This window comes from Meriones unguiculatus, chromosome 15 (genome assembly GCF_030254825.1).
Source record: "Meriones unguiculatus strain TT.TT164.6M chromosome 15, Bangor_MerUng_6.1, whole genome shotgun sequence".
Taxonomy (NCBI): Eukaryota; Metazoa; Chordata; class Mammalia; order Rodentia; family Muridae; genus Meriones; species Meriones unguiculatus.
This window is the reverse complement of record NC_083362.1, coordinates 19,042,566-19,060,470: the sequence shown is the minus strand read 5'-3', so window position 1 is coordinate 19,060,470 and position 17,905 is coordinate 19,042,566. Positions and strand designations below refer to the sequence as shown.

Below are 17,905 nucleotides of genomic sequence, written 5' to 3'. Positions count from 1 at the left end.
ACAGGCTCTGATGGGAATTAAATTTATCTTTCAGTTTCTAGTTTTAGACCTTTTTTAGAAGTATTTCTCTAATTATTCCTTAAACATACACACTAACATGTATACACATACACACAAAAACATGCTTCTGTATATACTACACATACACACATACCTCTTGTCAATAGCAAACAGCTGCATTAAATATGGAAAGTTATAGATACAACTTTTTATCATAACTTTTTGTATTACATTATTTTATTACTACTAAATCAATACTGCATGCTATAAAGTTTTGAATTTGTGCCTTTTATGTGCATTTGAAAAGAGCTTAAATTTGGAGTGGAGGGACCATTAGCACCCTCCACCCCCAATAATTTGTCTTTGGGAATATTGAGGGAAATTTTAGAAATGAAAACTCATTGTTTATCCAATCATTTGTATTAATAAAAATGGGCTTCTTTGCTATTTCTAAGAGATATCTTTTTAAACCTAGAAAATAGCTAATAATACCTTACCTAAGTAATTTGCTACAAGGTGTTTAAATTTTCAACAGGTTGCTTCCCCCAAGTAATTTTACTTTCTCTTTATTTTACAGTGAAATATTTAACAGTAACCTCAGATTTGGAAATGCATCCAAGTCCTTCCTTCTTGGATCTGATTTTCAACACATGAATATTAACAATCCAAACTCTAGAATTTCAAGTCAAAAGAACTTTTTGTTGAGCCTGACACTTTGGGGAAATTAAACAGTTTCTGACATCTTCTTTCTTTAGGAAATGTATTTGTAGAATCAGATATGAATTTACTTTTTCTAGGAAGTTTCGAAGAATAAATGGTTAATCTGCTTAAAATTGTTAACAAACATTACTATTTTATGTTTACCTTGAATGTGACTAGATTATAGAAAATGCAAAATATAGCATCAGCATCAATGAGTGGAAGTTTTAGTGGACTGATAAAAACACATAAAATATGTGAATAATATAAGATAATAAACGTGTTAAACTCTGTGACAAGATTACAAGTGCTGTAAGAATTCAGTCACATAGAAAATCAATAGAGCTTATCAAGCTCAGAGAATTTTGTGGAGAAAATGCATCTTAACTTGGAGGGAGGGAATTTAGATTTGATGTGATAAATTGTTCATAGTAATTGTAGGTTTTGGAATGGGGAAGTGACTGATGAAACTAACACAGGAAGAAAATTTATGGAGCATCAGTATGCAGGAAGTCTTAGATGATAGAAGAGGGTATGCTAAGGAGAAGCCTAACATAATACCTCAGGGACAATATGATAAAGGCCTGAGCTGTGAAGTGGCCTTTGGGAATAGAAAATTGATATTTGGAAGAAAAATTGATAGGTCTTCATAACTAAGTGGAAAAAGCAGAAAGGGATTATTACTTAGAATACATATTACAAGAGTTACCAACCAGGCACCCATAAACTATAGTTACACTGTTTTTATTGGTATAAACATGCAAGAAAGCCTAAGCATGGATTGATTTGGGCCAGGGAGCTCTAGAAAAGAAAGAGTGAGGAAGTAAGAATTGGGAAATAGAGAAACAAAAAAAAGCTAGTAAAGGATATCATTAATGGGATTCCGGTTAGCAATTCGGATGAATAGGGCTCATGGCCATTGAAGACTATCTGAGCTATTTTTCTGTTGTGATAAAACACCATGACCAAAGCAACTTACAAAAGAGTGTTCATTAGCTTAAAATTTCAGACAGTCAGAGTTCAAAATGGCAGAACAAAATCATGGAGGCATCAACAGCTTGGAGCTTACATCTTGAGGAGCAATTAGAAAGCAAATAGAGAGCAAGAGAGAGAGAAGGGGGAAGGAGGGAGGGAGAGAGAGAAAGAGTATCACAATTGCAAGAGTCTTTTAGAACTTCAAAGCTGACCACACTGACATGTCTCCTCAAATAAGACCATATTGCCCTAATCATTCTCAAACTGTCCTAGCAACTGGGGACCAACTATGCAAATGTAAGGTCCTATAAGGGCCCTTCTCACATAAACCATCACAGGAACCTTCAAAAACACTACTAACTGGTGCCAGTATTGTGCTGCTAGAGGTTTTAGGATCTAGGCAACATTCCACTGAGATCCACACCCAAAGCATAAACAGAGGGCCAAAGAGATACATGTTAGTAATTAATTTCTCAGGTTCTAGACTCTGAGGAATTTACTGTTTTCCTGTGAGAAACTTCAAACGTGTAGTTTCCTGTCTTGGTTTCATTTCCTGCTGCTATGATAAGATGCATTGATGAAAGCAATGTAACAGAGAAAGCACTTTTGACTGACAGTTTTAGATTGCAGCCCATTGTAGAAAAATCATGAAGATAGGAACTCCAAACAGCTAGTTGCATTACAACCACAACCAAAAGCAGAAAGGCTAGGCATCATGGTAGGAAATTTCAATCCCCACACTTGGGAGGCAAGCAGAACTCTGTGAGTTTGGGGCCATCCTGGTCGACGTAGTGATTTGCAGACCAGCCAGAGATATGTACTGAGATTCTGTCAAAAAAAAAAAAAAAAAAAAAAAAGCCTATTTAATTAATTCATGAGCTCATACATGCTAGCTATCAGTTATCACATCACATAAGGTAATTAGGATAACCCTTCAAAGACATTCTCAGAGGCTCTTATCCAGGAGATTTTAGATTATGTCAAGTTGACAATGTAAAGTAACATCTTTGTTTCCTTCTAAATTTCTTCAGTCTCCTCTATAATAAATGACGGGAATAATTTTACTTGGCTTATAACATTGTTATGAGTAATAGTAAAATAATAATTGTAAGGTCAGTATCCCAGTTGGGAATCCTGCCTGCATAATATATCTTAATAGAACTTTAATTTGATTTTTTAGGAAAATTTTAAAAAATTCAAATTAGTAATGATTGTCAACATAGGACACCCAATATTCAAATAAGGCATATGTGCTTCCCTTTTTGTTCATTAAAAATATATGAAAAACATTATAAATAGGCACCTACATTTTCTGACTAATAATTCCTTCATGGAGTTTCCATATCACTCAATAAAACAATATGTAACATTTCTTAAGAATACACTCACTAGAAGCATAAAGAAAGAAATCTAGTGATTAAAAAGTTTTTGAAGAGCATTATATACTCAAAAGGAAAGCAAAGTTTCCCTGCACAATACAGGAAAATTACTGCTTTCTGAAATACTTAAATAGTTTATACATCATTTATCATTACTATTTAAATAAAATATTTATCCTATATGGCGTCCAAAGAAGAAGAGGAGGAGGAAGACAAGGACGAGGAGATGGAGAAGGGAACATACCAATAATTTCTGGATCATATATATATGTGTGTGCGTGTGCGTGTACATGTGTGTGTGTGTGTGTGTGTATACATGAATGTTAAAAGTAACACCAAACAATTAAAAATAACATCACTGTTTCCATAAACACACACACCAGAAATTTCTTTACTAAGAAATAAAGGGCTGGAAAGATGGCTCAGTGAATAAGGTGGGAATCGGTACAGGAGATTCTATATATCAACTTTAGGCCTACACATGTACACTTGCCCAATTCACAGACATGCACATACACACACACATATATCATACACACAGAAATAGAAATATAAGTTTTTGTTTTAAAATAAGAGCCAAAAGAAAAGTAATCCTCAGGGACCTCATTTACATTGTTTCACATTATGGAACAAGTGATTGGTAGCAGAACTGTTTTGAGAGCAAATGTGGACCAGGAAAATGTTGTGTCTCAAGGGATCGATGCCTTTCTCAAGACACAGAAACTGCCTTCTCAGGGCACAAATTAATAGAAACTTACTACAAACCAATATTGGAGGTACTAAAGAGTATTAACCAAAACCAGCCAGCCTTTCTCTTTGCCAATAAACTATCAGCTGAGGTCAGTGGAAACCACACAAGCAAATACTGCTGAATCACGAAATTCTGTGGGAAATTATGCAGTCTGTCCCCACAGCCCGACCCAGACTCCCTACCAAAGAATTTTGGAAAGGGAGCCACTCAAGTTTTGACAGGAAATCATTCATATTTCAGGGGGAAAATTCACTATTTCCAAAAATAGCTTGTTTTAAATAGGTCAAAATAACAGTTATTTACTACTAATTTGAACATTCTTGATCTGCTCTTTTGAATTCATCTCTTGAGAGTCAAAAAGAAATCTATACCCCGAGAACAATGTCAGACCTTCATTCGTCTAAAAAAAGGCATTGTCTCATCCCTAAGGCTCTCTACAATCTGCACATTTCTGGTTTCATCATTTCCTGTTACACGACCTTCTTAGCCGTACAATGTTAAATACCATACTAATTAAAAGAATTGGTTTAAACTACTATCAAGAACTGACCATTCATCCAAAATATTATCCAATCAACATTTACTTCAGTAGGAATTATTTTTATAACCATGACATCATATTTATTTGTGTTTTTTATTTATGAGTTAATTTTTCTTCATGTCTCACATTTATGTTAGGATCACTGTGCTTCTCTGCATATTTTTTTGCTTTCTTAATATTACCATTTATTATAATTTATTTAATTTGTATCCTGGCTGTGGCTTCCTCCCTCTTCTCCTCCCAATCCCACCCTTCCTCCTTCTTCTCCCCTTATGACCCTCCCCTAGTCCACTGATAGAGGAGGTCTATTTGACCCTAGCCTAGCAGGTCTCATCAGGACTGGTTGTATTGTCTTCCTCTGTGGACTGGCAAGGCTGCACCCCCAAGGGGAAGGTGATCAGAGAACCTGCCACTGAGTTCATGCCAGAGAAAGTCCCTGCTGCCCTTATTAAGGACCCCACTTGGACACTGAGTCTATGGGTTACATCTGAGCTGAGGTTTTAGGTCCTTTCCATGCATTGTCCTTGGCTGGGGTATCATTCTCTTCAAGGCCCCAGTTGCTAGGGCTCTGTTGGTCCCCTTTTGGAGCTCCTGTACCCTCCAGGTCTTTCTATCTCCCCCTTCTTTCATAAGATTCCCTGAACTCTGTCCAAAGTTTGACTATGAGTCTCCACCTCTGCTTCAATACCTCGATCAGTAGAGTCTTTCAGAGGTTGTCTGTGGCAAGCTCCCAACCTGATCCCTGTCTTCTCCTGCTTCCAATGTCTATCAAGTTTGTCCTTCTGAATGAGGATTAAGCATCTCCCCTAGGGTCTTCCTTGTTTAGAAGTATAGATTTTAGTATGTTTATCCTATATTATGTGGTTTAATATTCACTTATGAGTGAGTATATACCATGTGTGTCTTTCTGCTTCTGGGTTATCTCACTTCAAGATGATCTTTTCTAGTTCCCACTATTTGCCTGCAAATTTCATGATTTCTTTATTGTTAATAGCTGAGTAGTATTCCATTGTTCAAATGTACCACAATTTCTGTATCCATTCCATCACTGAGGGACAACTAGGTTGTTTCCACCTTTGGCTATTACATAGAATTGCTATGAACATGGTTGAGCAAATATCCTTGTTGTGTACTTGAGCATATTTTACATATATGTCTAGGAGTGGTATAGCTGGATCTTGAGGTAGCGTTGTTCCTAGTTTTAAGAGAAAGCACTAGCACCAGATTGATTTCAAAGTCATTGTACAAGTTTACATTCCCAGCAGCAATGGAGGAGGGTTCCCCTTTCTCCTAATGTCATCAAATTTTCATAATGTATTGCAAATTCCTTCCAGCAAACTTTACAACATGAATGAACTTCAAAAGTGTATGCAAAGTGAAAAATAAGCTAGACATGAAGGCCAAATACTGTAAGTTAACTTATATCAAACATCCCAACTTAAGAAAAATAGTTAGAGCAGTGATCATCACACATTGGAAATATAATAAAATAGTTGAGTGGTGTACTCTAAAATAGACAGAATTATCTATTTTAAGTGTCAGATTTTATTGCAATTTTTATTAAATTAGTGAAAATATGACACAGAAAAATAAGGACTCAGACAAAACAATGGCCTCTTTCGATAGATAGATAGATAGATAGATAGATAGATAGATAGATAGATAGATAGATATAGATAGATCAATAAAATGCAACAGTCCAGCTCATTGACACATGCCAACTGCCCCAGTATTCAGAAGGCAGAGTAAGAATAATTGAGAGTTTTAAGAAGATTAGAGCTACACAGTGATATCCTGTTTGAGAATTTTTTAAAAAATAGAATATTGTTTGACCACATGAAAATCTACTCATAAAAAGTAAAATGTAAATAAATCTTGATGTCTTCATGTTTGATTTTTAAATGGCACAACTACAAGTTCTATGATTTTTATCTACATGAATCATCTAGAACAGAAAAATCTGGAGAATGAAAATAGATAATTTCCAGGAGATTTGGGGAGGTCATAGCTAGGACTGACCACTAACAAACAGAGGAGCTTAGAGTAAAGGAGAAATGATGTGAAGAATGTAGAAATTTGCAGACAAATGGATGGAACCACAAAAGATTATTCTGAGTGAGGTATCCCAGAAGCAAAAAGACATGCATGGTATACACACACTGATAAGTGGGTATTATATAATAATATTGTTATATTATTATTATATAATATCAAATAATATATAATATAGTATAGTATAAAAATATACTAAAATCTACATATGTAAAGAAGCTAAAAAGCAAGGAGGACCTTAAGGAAGATGTTTCATTCTGATTCAGAATGGAAAACAGGGTAGACACCAGAAGCAGTAGAAGAGAGTGAACAGGATGGGAGCCTCAACAGATGTCCTCTAAAAGACTCCACCCATCAGGGGATCAAAGCAGATACAGAGACTCACAGCCAAACCTTAGACAGAGAGCAGGGAGTCTTATGGAAGAGGATATAAAAGGACTTGGAGGAGATAGGAGCCATACAAGGACACCAACAAAGCCCCCCCCCAAAAAAAAAGCAGGGCTCAGTGGAGACTGCAGAGACTGATGCATCAACCAAAGATCATAGACAGAAAAGACCTAGACCCCCTACTGAGATGTAGCCCATAAACAGTCTGTCTCCATGTAGGACAGTCTTTGACATGAACTCTGTTGCCTGCTTCTTGATCACTTCTCCCTGGTGGGGCCACCTAGCCAGCACACAGAGGAAGAGGATCCAGGAAGTCCTGATGGGAACTGATAGGCTAGGATCAGACAATAGGGTAAGAGGACTTCTCCTATCAGTGGACTAGGGAAGAAGAATGGGGAGAAAGAGAGAAGGTGGGTGGGACCAGAAGATGAGAGAGGGGACTAGAACAGGGATAGAAAGCAAATGAATCATTAATAATAATAATAATAATATAAAAAGACAAAGGTTCAAAAAGAAATATATATTTTTAAATATTTCCAATGGTGAGATTATCCCAACAAATGAATTTAAAACATTTGCATCTGAAATTAACATTTATTATTTTTAAAATTTATTTATTTTTTATAAATTACAGTTAATTCACTTTGTATCCCAGCTATAGCCCCCTCTGTCATTCCTTCCCAATCCCATCTTCCCTCCCTCATCTCATCCCATGCCTCTCCCCAAGTCCACTGATAGGGGAGGTCCCTCTCCCCTTCCATCTGACCCTAGCCTATCAGGTCTCATCAGGACTGGCTGCATTGTCTTCCTCTGGCAAGGCTGCTCTCCCCTCAGGGAAATGTGATCAAAGAGCCAGACACTGAGTTCATGTCAGAGACAGTCCCTTTTCCCCTTACTAGGAAACCCACTTGGATACTGAGCTGCCATAGGCCATATCTGTGCAGGGGTTCAAGGATATCTTCATACATGGCCCTTGTTTGGAGTATCAGTCTCAGAAAAAAATCCTGTGCCCAGATGTATTTGATCTGTTGCTCTCCTTGTAGAGCTCCTGTCCTCTCCAGATCTTCCTATCTCCCCCTTCTTTCATAAGATTCCCTGCACTCTGCCTAAAGTTTGGCTATGAGTCTCAGCATCTCCTTCAATATCTTGTTGGGTAAAGTCTTTCAACAGCCCTCTGTGATGGTCTCCTGTCTTGTCCCCTGTTTTCTCCCTCTTCTGAGGTCCATCCCCTTTGCCTTTCTGCATGAGGATTGATCATCTTACCCAGTGTACTCCTCCTTGCTTAGCTTCTTTAGGTGTACAGATTTTAGTATGTTTATCCTATATCGTATGTCTAATATCCATTTATAAGTGAGTATATACCATGTGTGTCTTTCTACTTCTGGGATACCTCACTCAGGGTGAACTTTTCTAGTTTCCACTATTACCTGAAAATTTCATGATTTCCTTGTTTTTAATTGCTAAGTAATATTCCATTGTTTAAATGTACTACAATTTCTTTATCCATTCCTCAGTTGAGGGACATCTGCGTTGTTTCCAGATTCTAGCTATTACAAATAGAGCTGCTATGAGCATGGTTGAGCAAATGTTCTTATTGCGTAGTTGAGCATATTTTGCATATATGCCCAAGAATGGCACAGCTGGATCTTGAGGTAGTACTATTCCTAGTTTTAAGAGAAAGGACTAGCACCAGATTTATTTCCAAATTCATTGTACAAGTTTACATTCTCACCAGCAATGGAGGAGGGTTCCCCTTTCTCCACATCTTCTGGAGCATGTATTGTCACTTGAATTTTTTTATCATGTTCTTTTTTTATTTTTATTATTAGTTACATTTTTAAACTCTGTATCCCAGCTGTATCATGCTCCCTCATTCCCTCCCAATCCCACCCTCCCTCCCTCATCTCCTCCCTGCCCCTTTACAAGTCCACTGATTAGAGGACCTCCTCTCCTTTCATCATCACTTGAGTTTTTGATCTTAGCCATTCTGATGGGTGTAAGGTGAAATCTCAGGTTCGTTTTTTCTTGTTGTTTGTTTAATTAAATTTTTATTTTTATATTGATTACAGTTTATTCATTTGTATCCCAGCTGTAGCCCCTTCCCTCTTCCCCTCCCAATATCATCTTCCCTCCCTCATCTCCTCCTATGCCCCTCTCCAAGTCCATGGAATGGGGGGGGGTCCTCTTCCCCTTCTATCTGACTGTAGCTTATCCAGTCTCATCAGGACTGGCTGCATTGTCCTCCTTTGTGGCCTGGCAAGGCTGCTCACCCATCAGGGGGAGGCAGTCAAAGAGCTAGGCACTGAGTTTATGTCAGAGACAGTCCCTGTTCCCCTTACTAGGACACCCACTTGGATACTGAGATGCCATGGGCTACATCTGAACAGGGTTTCTAGTTTATATCCATGAATGGTCCTTGGTTGGAGAATCAGTATCAGAGAAGACCCCTGTGCCCAGATATTTTGATTCAGGAGCTCAGGGTCATTTTGATTTGCATTTCACTGATGAGTAAGGATGTTGAACATTTCTTTAAGTGTTTCTATGTCATTTGATATTCCTCTACAGAGAATTCTCTGTTTAGCTCTGTACCTCATTTTTTAATTGGATTACATGATTTGTTGCTTTTTAACTTCTTGAGCTTTTTATATATCCTGGATATTAGACCTCTGTCAGATAGAGGGTTGGTGAAGATCCTTTCCCAGTCTATAGGCTGTCATTTCTGACAGTAGTGTTAGATAAAGGATTTTCACATCTGCTGGGTTAGGGTCACTTGAAAAAAAATTCTGCATATTAAGACAATGTTGATTAGATTTTCACTGGATTCATTGTCTATATTGTCAGCTTCTTGCAGTCTTACATCTTACGTGCTTGCTGGCTTAACTTTTCCTGAGATGTGAACAAAAAACCCTATACTCCCTAGATAGGTCACCAATAAAAAGATCAATAATGATTCCAGCCAAATCCAGTTTGCTAAACCTGTGATATTATTGGGTTTACTTACAGGAAAATGGGGAGGGGTGAACTATAGAAGCTTAGTTGGCCCCAGCTTATGCTAGTGAAGTCTCACTCCCATAGGGATAATGATTTCTCTTTGTAGATGGGACTTCTCCATCTTACCTCTGTATATATTCCAGCATCTCTCAAGATCATGTTCAACTGAGTTGAAATTACATGTATCGAGGCTATAGGTGCAGTAGAGAGTGGCTGGAATCTCAGATGAGAGTCTGATGACCCTCTCTACCCATCCTCTGATGGTGAACATGCCTCATCTTTAGAGACTCTCTTATACAATAACAGTTGCTATGACTAAGATGGTAAAGGGTTGATATATTCGGAGGACAACGTTCTGCAACAAACTTATCCTTCTACTGGGAAATATGGAATGAAACCACATCACAAAATAGCCCTGTTCGGGAAGCTGGAAAATCATATCTTTTTTTTCTCCATTCTCTGTCTTTCAAAACCTCATCTCTCAAGTTGAAATATGTATTTCTGTGGGGTACTGAATAAATCCTGAGGTGATTATGTTTCTCATGAAAGCAGATCGACAAGCCTGCCAAAAGGGCAATAGGAGCAACAAACAACAGTAATGTCAATTAGAACTGCACAAGTCTCAAGGAATGACTGAGATCTGATCGTGAGCAGAAGGGATGGATAATTGGCATAAGCATTCTAAAAATGCTTTATTGAGTGCTGATTATGTCAGGCAGTGTGAGGTGTAGCAGCAAATGGGGAAGTTACCATGCCCAGAATCTGCTTTCATAAAGTCATATATGGAAATGAGAAGTATCACAAAGCCTATGTTTTTATAAAGAGAACAGGGACAGACAAAGCAAATAGAACTACCCACATTTATCAGATTCCAAGTTTGACGGATCCAAATACCTACCCCTGGGGCTCTCCTTGGTAAGCTGATTAAGTTTGTGATAAATGAAATATGATGAAATGATCTTGACAATTTGATCAAAACTCAGAGTACTGGTCACCCTATTCTTACTTCACAATTTGTCTACAGTCGCTGTCCAGTCACACTATCCGTATTTAGGGCCATTATACAAGTGATATTTTAAAGGAATTGTTACTATCCACATTATTCTAAAGAATATTTCTCAATTCAAAATTCTACAGATAGGACAAAACTAAAATTCATAGTTAACTATGTTACTAGTAGTGTTTCAATATATATATATATATATAATATCAAAAAGAAATGTCAAGCGGGAGCTAGAATTTTCTTAAGTGGTTTTCTCACTAAAATTCTACATCTGGCAATTGATTTGGACCTAGTTCAAAGCCTGAGATACATTTGTATAGCTTCATTATTATTGTGACTTCTAAGTTTTCTGTATCAAACTGTCTGCCTGGAGAACAAGGCAGAAATCTTGGTTCCAGGAGAGTGGTTGGTTATTTCTGGGCACAGTCATCTTTGTGTCTCTTATAGCTCCTTACATATCTTACATCTATGGCAATCTATTTCACATTTCACATAAGAATAAAATTGCATGAGAGTTGTTTCTATTAATCTTTTACATTTCAATAGGTTCATCCCTGTTGATTCTACTGTCAATATTTCTTTCTGTTTTATAGTTTAATAGCAGACTGATCATTACTCGAGACAAGTGATTGGGTGGTTAAGAAAAGGAGTTGTGAGTAAGTGGGTTCCCGAGGTCACATTTGCCCAGATCTCCAAGGTCCACAGAGCTCGCCTGCGCGGTCCTGCCGCGGCCTTCCTGCTGCCCACACCGTGGCCTTCAACTCCGACTCTGCTGTACGAGTTGAGTGGATTGCTGCCTTCACATTTGCGACTGACACAGCTGCTCTCAGTTACAAAGAGTTCTATGTTAAAAGATAATCGCACCAAAAACTATGGTGAACCGTCAGGCCCAGAAAGACAATGCAAAGGTGGTTCATACCATGGAGGATCCAGAAGATACAGCCATGCTCTGCCACTGCTGGGGGTCCAAAAATTTCCCATTCTGAGATAGGCCTCACACAAAACACAACGAAGAGACAGGAGACAACATAGGACCTCTGATCATCAAGAAGGAAGAAACTTAATAGACAGTTGCGAGGCTGCACCCCAGCGTGTTGTGAAGGCACCTGATCATTTAATTAGAATGGCACCCACTGTCTGATTGGCCTCCTGGGTTCTAGATATGGTTGGTACCTTGCAAATCGAAGCTTTCATATTCATGCCATCAGACTTGCTGTTGAAACTCCATGGTGCACATTTGTTGAAAGAAGAAGAAAAGGCTAAACAAGCCTCGTGGTATGTGGGTCATTTTGGTCTTGTAAGGATCCGTTCCTTTAAAATAATAGTCTTAGAATATAGTTGTATCCTGGGGTTTAATGTATTAAATTGTTCTCAAAATCATGTACATTGTACTTGTAAGTTTAAGGGCAGATAATCATCTTTTCATACTACTTCGTCAACTTGGAAAGTAATAGTTTGATGAAGTTGTGTTGATTTTTTTTTAAGCATAAGAAAAGAAGATAAACAAGAAAGAGGTCCAGGGGTAAGATGATCAATTCTCCTCTAGAAAGACAAAGGGGATGGTCATTGGAAATAGGAGAAAACAAGTAACAGGACAGGAGCCTACCACAGAAGGCACCTGAAAGACTCTACCTAGCAGTGTATCAAAGCAGATGCTGAGACCCATAAGCAAACCTTCGGCAGAGTGTAAGGAATCATATGAAGGAAGGAGGAATTAGTATATCCTAGAGGGGACAGGGAGCCCCACAAGGTCCAAATATACCTGAGCACAGGGGTCTTCTATGAGACTGTTTATCCAACCAAGGACCATGCATGAATATAACCTACAACCCTTGCTCATACATAGCCCATGGTAGCTCAGTATCCAAGTGGGTTCCCTAGTAAGGGCGACAGGAATTGTTTCTGACATGAACGCATGAGCTTCTCCTCCCCCCTGAGGGAGGAGCAGCCTTGCTAGGCCACAGATAAGGACATTGCAACCATCCTGAAGATACCAGATAAGCTAGGGCCAGACGGAGGAGAGGACACCCCCTCTCTGTGGACTCAGAAGGGGGCAGGGAGGAGATGAGGGAGGGAGGGGAAGATTGGGAGGGAAAGAGGGAGAGGGATACAGCTGGGATACAAGTGAATGTATAAAATTGTTTAAAAATAAAAAAAAAATATTAAAAAACAGAAAAAAAAAGTAAAACCTGCCATGGCCTTGATTTCTTCTGGCCTTGGTGATGATGTGGATTGATGGATTCAGGCTGTGTGTTTCAATGTTTTCAGTCAGAATTAACTGAATGTTATTTTCCTTAAAGTCTCCCCCAGTCAACAATCAAGGGGCAACAACTTACTTTGTGTTCAAATAAAATAAAATGAGTTGTGAGTTAGGGAGCTGTTGGGCAAAGGACACAAAATTACAAATAAAAAAATAAATTACTGAAAAGTGTTGGGAAGAGGATTTTAAATGTTCTTACCACAAAAGTGATAGCAATATGAAGTAATGTATGTTTTAATTATTCAAATTACTCATTTCAAATAATAGTTGAACCATCATATCGTACAATAAAAATAGACATAGTTGTGTATGTTAATTCAAAACAGATAAATACACGTGGAAAATTCTTTAAAAACATTACTTAGGGATAAGTAGGGATAAATTCTTAATTCAATATTTTGTTGAATAATCAAAAATGAACTTCTCGAAGAAAACTGAAAAATTAAGCTAAAAAATAACAAGGCTACTAGACAGAGAGAAAAAAACTTAAATGTTATCTTAGAATTGAAAACCCAGTGTTGAGAATGAAAGACAATACTTTTTAAGTACTACAATTATTAAGTAACAAGCATTGTAATTAGCACATGGGGCCCAGATAAGACTGAGTCTATTAATAAATAAATCAGAGAAGGGGGAAAAAATCAGTCTCTATCCCTTACTTCTGATCTATCATTTGGAAGAAAATAATCACCATTGTACCATATTGATTATGCTATATATGGAAAATGCTAATTAAAAATCACATGATTTTAAAATTGAGAAAAATAGTTAATACATGATCTTGAGCAATTAGCACAATTGTTTATAATTCTTTTGAGTTCATCAGTCAGTTCAACTGAATGGACTAAAGTGCAATGAATCCTCGGAAGATGCTTAGTAGAAAAGTCCACGAGGATTAGAAAACGGACTCAATGAAAACTGATAAGCTAAGAAAGTAACTTAGGGCTGCTGAACAGAGTGGAAAGCTTAAATTTTAATCTTAGAATTGAAAATCCTGTTGTTGGGGAGCATGGAACAATACTTTATTCAAATACTACAACTATTAACTAACAATCACTGTAATGAGGCCCCAAGCAAAACTGAGCCTATTGTTAATTAAGTCAAAGAAGGGGGGAAAATCAGTGAATCCTTGTTCCTTACTTCTGATCTATTGGCTATTGATAGATATGTTGGGGGGAACAACTCGCCGTCTTTCAGTTTGAACCTATCAGATTTCAAATCCAGGTCACATAAAAAAAGTTTTTTAAACAATGTATCTGAATATGATCAAAACATGTGGCACAAAACTCTCAAAGCACAAAACCAAAAATGAAGTGGATAAACAAGAAAATAGTCCATAAAGGGCGGAGGAACTAAGAGGAAAGGTGACACTGATAAACCCTCTAAGTAAAGCTGAGCATCTTAAGACACTGTGATGCCTAGAGACAGATGTAGAAGCACAGACCAGGGGAAATCAGCGGGACCGTCCAGAGCTCCACTCTACATTGATTTAGATAATGACGAATCACCCAAGTCTGAAGTGGAGTAGACACAGCCACAGGTCAGAGAAATTCAGAAACCGTACAAGTAAAAAGTAACGTTATAGCGATAGCAGAGTAAACGGTTTTAAAATGGCCTCTCTGGAAGAAGAAAGGGGAAAGTACAGGCAGTTAAACATTCTAACCTAGAAATGCAAAACTAGAGGGAGAACAGGAAAAGTGACTACTTCCAGTTAATAAAGACATATGCTATTCTTTTTAGAAGTTGGAAAATATGAATAGTAAAAACGAAAACTCTCAGGTATCAGGCCCGTATTTATGTTGTAACTTACCAAGTCTGACAATGATAAGCTAAGAGCAAATGGGATATAAATGAAGACTCAAAAATGGTATTTAACTGAGAGTGGTATGAATACATCCCCAATCCACAGTAATTTGGTTTCAGAATGAGATAAATATAATACTCTAGGATTTCTTAATGAGCAAAATCAGGCAAGGCAAGAAGATTTGAGTGACAAAGACAAAAAACAGAACATCAATGGGAGGTAATTTCAAATTTCTAAGTGAACAATAATAGATGAGATAAGGAATGGTTAGATATTTCCACTTCAGAGAGAGAAAAATCTGGGGCCTAACAAAAACATTCATGCTTTGCACAAAGTTCCAACTGACTCCCAAAGCAGGCTATCAGGGCGACACTGTGCCGGATCTTTCATAGGCTCAAAAAATATACATAACAAAAATATTAGGAATGACAGACATATACAGAATTACAAAGGCCCTGTGAAATAGTGTAAAGCAGAACAACCATAAAATGTAGTTGAAGCTTTTGTTTCTTCTTTAACCAAAAAGAAAATACAAACAAAAGCTATGAAGCAGTAATGTGAAAAGTTGTCCAAATTTTCTAAAAAAAACTAAAGAGTTCAATAAACCATAAAATCTATGAATCCCAAAAGGGCTTTATTTAGCTCAATAATAACTTACTTTTTGCAAAACTCAAGTGTAAAACCAACAAAAGATTGTTTTCTGATGCTAAAAATGTCTTTTACAAGTCTAAAGGGTTTTATTGGACAATTCATTTGAGGAAAGGAATGACACAGTAAAGCAATAAAGATGTAGTAATGGTAGCAAGTGAGGTTATCAAAATCGCAAGGCAAGGTGTTTCCCACAAAAGTCTGGTGACCTGAGTTCTCTCAGAAAACCATGCGAAGGTGGAAGGAGGGAACCGATGCCACAGGCCCTCAGCCATGCAAACAGCCACTCACATACTGTGCACACACATCAACAGTACTAAGTATTTTAAAAGCCAAGTTTCAAAGATAAGAGAAAATAGAAACAGTAGAGTAAAAAAACAGCCATAATGAAACTCCAATAGATACATATTAAAATTCCAGAAAGCTGATGAAATACAGATAATTTTTTAAAAGTTAGAAATTGTCATGACAGGTTTTTTGTTGTTGTTGTTGTTTGTTTGTCTTTGTCCTAAAAAGAATCCATCCAAAGTCTCTTGACTATAATGCAAGCACTCTATGCATCACCAGGTATCATGAAACTCTTTAAAATTATGCAAGTATCTACTGTTTTTAAATAACTAATTTTAAATGTACAAACTCAGAAACACTGGAAAGCCAAAATAGGTTATATTTATTCTCCATAGTTTATAAATATTAGGCAGATAAGGTTCAGTAAAATAAATCAAAAGAAATTTTATAACAGTAAGAGGGTGTTGTGAACATTTTGGTTTATTGAGTGTAAACATGTTTTTGTTAACACACCAATTGAGGGGTTTTGGTTTGTCCACACTTGTTAATTGTCTTTTGTGGAGCCTGGTCTTTACCAGCTGGAATTAGTTGAATTCTGAGGATTCTGAGAGGTATAAATATGACAGCCCAGAGGAAGAAGGCACAGCAGCTTGGAAGAGATGGGGGAGGACTGCTTGCTGCTCTTGCTGGTTTGCTGGCTTGCTGGTTACCTGGACTTCTGGATTTGCTGATGATGGATATTGGTATTGCTCCAAAAGAACACTAAGACCCTACCCAGTAGGAAGAAGTAAAGCAGGCTAAGCTCCCTCTCCCTTACAACCTTCTTTATCCACTACCTGGGGTTGGGAGGTTGGAAGGGAGGTATAAGCTTTAAGGAACCCTCAAATAAAGGAGTATTTGAAAAACCAGTGCCTACAAGAGGGTGTGGTCTCATATGAAGAAAACTTGCCTCATAGCAGTGATATCTGACCTTGGAAATCTGAGGAACAATGTGCTCCAGAGAGAAGAAAAGTGAATCTAATATTACAAAGATTTGACATGGCACTGATATTAACTAATATCATAACTGGTAAAAAATACAAAAGAATATATTACTTGAAAACATTACCAATCGACTGGATGTTGAAGATCAAAAAACACCCACTGAGACATTTCGTGTTTTACATATATAAAAGAATATACCATCTTTTCAAATTTACTGAAAAATTCACTACCGAAAGCCATAGGCTGTACCGTAAAACAAATATCAGTATGTTGTAGACATGGAAATCACACAGTATGGTAATAGAAAGAGAAGAATCAGAAATTAAAGCGTCCACCACTCGAGTCTGCATCTCTAATAACCCGTGTAAAGTCAGGAATCATAGTCCATCTCAGCTTTACTCCACAGCCTGACCCATATGCATGCTTACACACACACACACACTCATACACACACACTCACACACACACACACGCATGCATGCACTTAAAAATTTGAAAGATTTAAAATCAAGGATTGTATTGTATTTATCCAATGAAGTTAAAAATGTAAATTAAGAAGAGTACTTTCAGGAGCTCCCCAATAATTGGAAATCAAATCAGTCCACAAAACTAGATATGGAATAAAAAAAAGTTAAATATTTTTTTAATTTTAAATGTTTCAAAATAAATAACACTTTAAAATTGAGGAAAAAGAAAATCTTAACTGCCGATAGAATAACAAAACTGAGTGGGACTGCAGGAATTTTATGGATTTTTTAAAGAAAATTTAAGAATGCTAAGTATCCTCCTTAAGAAGCTATGAAAAGAATAGATTCAACTCAAAGTGTGAAATGAAAAGTAAGTAATCATAGGAGCCGAAATAGGAAGTTAAAATGGTCAAAAAGAATCTGTCAGATCTCTGTCATCATGTCACATGAGTGGCATGCTGCCCATCGGCTGGTCGGGGTAACTAGAGTGCCAGGCAGGGCCGGTTCTTAGGGCCATCTTAGGCCTGCGCAGTTTGCGAACCACACTCACCACTCTGCCATCTGTATCTTGAAAAGCCAGAAGGAAAAGGTGACCTGCCTAACCTGTTAGAATCAGGGAGGCTCCAGGCTGGACTGACTTGCTGCTAGGACCTGGGGATCACCCATTTAGCGACGG

The 17,905-nt window shown here is 37.5% G+C and overlaps 1 pseudogene; it reads left to right on the top strand.

Moving 5' to 3' along the window:
- The window catches only part of LOC110564498 (CDGSH iron-sulfur domain-containing protein 1-like), an 87,573-nt pseudogene extending 75,731 nt beyond the window's left edge, over positions 1-11,842 (top strand).
- Positions 11,843-17,905: the final 6,063 nt, after the last annotated feature.